Here is a 3,191-nt window from a genome sequence, read left to right on the forward strand (position 1 = left end):
CACCACGGTAACCACGGGGGCGCTGATCGCGTGTACACGGCGTGAGAATTTAATTTGTTTGTCTTTGTCGGGGAGTTCAAAGGGGTTCACCAACACCATAATTACGACCAGATCATGGCGCAGTCCAACCCAAAGAAAATAAACCATGAACCGTTAATAGTGGCCGCATAAACCTTAGTGTCAAGTGTGACGCGGCTCGAGCCTCGCTTGTAGGTGGGCCGCTATAGACGAGCGATGCTTAATTTTTTTACGATCAGAAGCAAAAAGGCGGCGAAGTATTTGAAAGGCTAGGTAGAGAAGTCGGCCTTCGCAACGCAGCCGCTCAGCTCAAATCATTAACGGGGGACACTTTTGTGCACGACGAGTCATAAAAGAGCGACCGTGACCGGGTTTTAACGCCGGCGCGCGTTCGAAGGCACTTCTCAAGTCTGCCCCAGCGGCCGTGAGCCCTCGTCCGGACTCGGCACGAAGCGTCCACGTGGCTCCGGTCGCCGGGGCGGTGCGAGCGACTCGCCACGAGCCGTAAAAGTGCAGCGTTTACGGCTCCCCGGTGCGTCTCGTTAAAAGCAAGAATGCCGCCGACTCGTGTTTGCTGCACCATAAATACGCACGGCGCTCGCCCAGCCCGATATCGGGCAGGGTTGTTTGTGCCTCCCATTGTGGTGGTGGCGATCACCGTCCGTGGCCCCGTGGGTTGTTGTCCGATGCCTCTTTCCCGCTGGCGCCTCTCGGCCGAGTCTGGCACGGGGCCCTCGCGGCTGGGGGTGGCTTCTCCACCGGCGATCTGTGGCGCGAAGCCAGAAACCAAACCACGATGTGCAACCCCAGGGGTCGGCAACCAAACTAACAAGGACAGTCATTTTTTTTTCGAATTCGGTAAAAGGCCGCAATGCATGTGGTGAATACGAGACGGTGGTCCTTCATAAATGACGCTCCGAAGCAGTCCCTGAAGAGCCGCCGCACGCGGCTCCGGAGCCGCAGGTTGCCGACCCCTGCGCCAGCCTAACGGCATGTGTTCGGGGCCAAGCAGGGCCAGGGGCGAGATTAAACTTACATTCCTTGCGTGTGACGTCAGTGAGTAACACGCATTGTCATCTACATCTGAAGCAGTGGGGAAAACCCAACCTTCATGGCTACTGTGGAGCTATGTGGGTGACTGAACGTGAACCGTGCCTATGCTCGCCGTGCACAGCACTAACGCAAAAACCAACACAGAACACCTCCTGCTTCCAGTTCCCTCCTTCAACAGGTGAACATCGTAAAATAAAATATACACACATTGTAATACAGGAGAGTCAGTGGATCGTTTAGAAGTTGGACCTGGACATGATACGGAGACACGCAGCTATCGCTGTGGTTGCAAGGGCTTTATTATTCGAGGAGACGTTGCCAGACGTTCACAAACCAGAGTTTTCATCTCTGTTTGTAGTGATCCGGGTGTTCCATTTTCCAGTCTGTGTGAGTTCGTATTTGTGCGAGTCCGTGTGTCTTTGTGCTCGTCTGTAGATCTGTGTGAGCCTGCGGGTCCCTGTGTGAGTCTGGGTTTCTGTGGGAGTATGTGGGTCTCTGCGTGAGTCTATGGGTCTCTGTGTGGGTATATGGGTCTCTGTGTGCGTATGTGGGTCTCTGTGTGAGTATGTGGACCTCTGTGTGAGTCTGTGGGTCTCTGTGTGAGTCTGTGGACCTCTGTGTGAGTCTGTGGGTCTCTGTGGGTCTCTGTGTGAGTATGTGGGCCTCTGTGGGTCTCTGTGTGAGTATGTGGGCCTCTGTGTGAGTCTGTGGGTCTCTGGTGAGTCTGTGGGTCTGTGTGTGAGTCTGTGGGTCTCTGTGTGAGTGTGTGGGTCTCTCTGTGTGAGTTTGTGGGTCTCTGTGTGAGTGTGTGGGTCTCTGTGTGAGTCTGTGGACCTCTGTGTGAGTGTGTGGGTCTCTGTGTGAGTGTGTGGGTCTCTGTGTGAGTGTGTGGGTCTCTCTGTGTGAATTTGCGGGTCTCTGTGTGAGTGTGTGGGTCTCTGTGTGAGTCTGTGGGTCTATGTGTGAGTGTGTGGGTCTCTGTGTGTGTCTGTGGGTCTCTGTGTGAGTGTGTGGGCCTCTCTGTGTGAGTGTGTGGGTCTCTCTGTGTGAGTGTGGGTCTCTCTGTGTGGGTCTCTGTGTGAGTGTGTGGGTCTCTGTGTGTGAGTGTGGGTCTCTGTGTGAGTGTGTGGGTCTCTCTGTGTGAGTGTGGGTCTCTCTGTGTGGGTCTCTGTGTGAGTGTGTGGGTCTCTGTGTGTGAGTGTGGGTCTCTCTGTGTGAGTGTGGGTCTCTGTGTGGGTCTCTGTGTGAGTCTCTGTGTGAGTGTGTGGGTCTCTCTGTGTGAGTGTGGGTCTCTCTGTGTGGGTCTCTGTGTGAGTGTGTGGGTCTCTGTGTGTGAGTGTGGGTCTCTGTGTGAGTGTGTGGGTCTCTCTGTGTGAGTGTGGGTCTCTCTGTGTGGGTCTCTGTGTGAGTGTGTGGGTCTCTGTGTGTGAGTGTGGGTCTCTGTGTGAGTGTGTGGGTCTCTCTGTGTGAGTGTGGGTCTCTCTGTGTGGGTCTCTGTGTGAGTGTGTGGGTCTCTGTGTGTGAGTGTGGGTCTCTCTGTGTGAGTGTGGGTCTCTGTGTGGGTCTCTGTGTGAGTCTCTGTGTGAGTGTGTGGGTCTCTCTGTGTGAGTGTGGGTCTCTCTGTGTGGGTCTCTATGTGAGTCTGTGGATCTTTGTGTGGATCTCTGTGTGAGTCTGTGGATCTCTGTGTGTGTCTCTGTGTGAGTGTCTCTGTGTGAGTGTGTGGGTCTCTCTGTGTGAGTGTGGGTCTCTCTGTGTGGGTATCTGTGTGAGTGTGTGTGTCTCTGATGTAGAGAAGCATTATTACCCGACAGGAGGCTGCTGACCCTTTTGTTTTTTTCCCCCTGCACGGTACCCGTGCCGCAGCCTGCGCCGCTGGAGTGAATGGTTTTCCATGCGAGTGGTGTTTCTGTACGCACCCCGGGGAATCACCGTATTCACCACAATAGAGGGAACAATGGAGCGGTGAGACGCACGGCGTCACACTCGTGCCAGCTGCCAATGAAGCAACACGAATCAGGTTAGGCACACAACTATTGTATGAGAAAAGGCGCCCAACAAAGTTATACAAGTTTGGCCGCTCACGCGCGAATATTTGTTTTAAAGATCTAAATGCGTCT

This window comes from Lethenteron reissneri, chromosome 13, assembly GCF_015708825.2.
Source record: "Lethenteron reissneri isolate LAM-NWPU_2019-01 chromosome 13, ASM1570882v1, whole genome shotgun sequence".
Lineage (NCBI taxonomy): Eukaryota > Metazoa > Chordata > Hyperoartia > Petromyzontiformes > Petromyzontidae > Lethenteron > Lethenteron reissneri.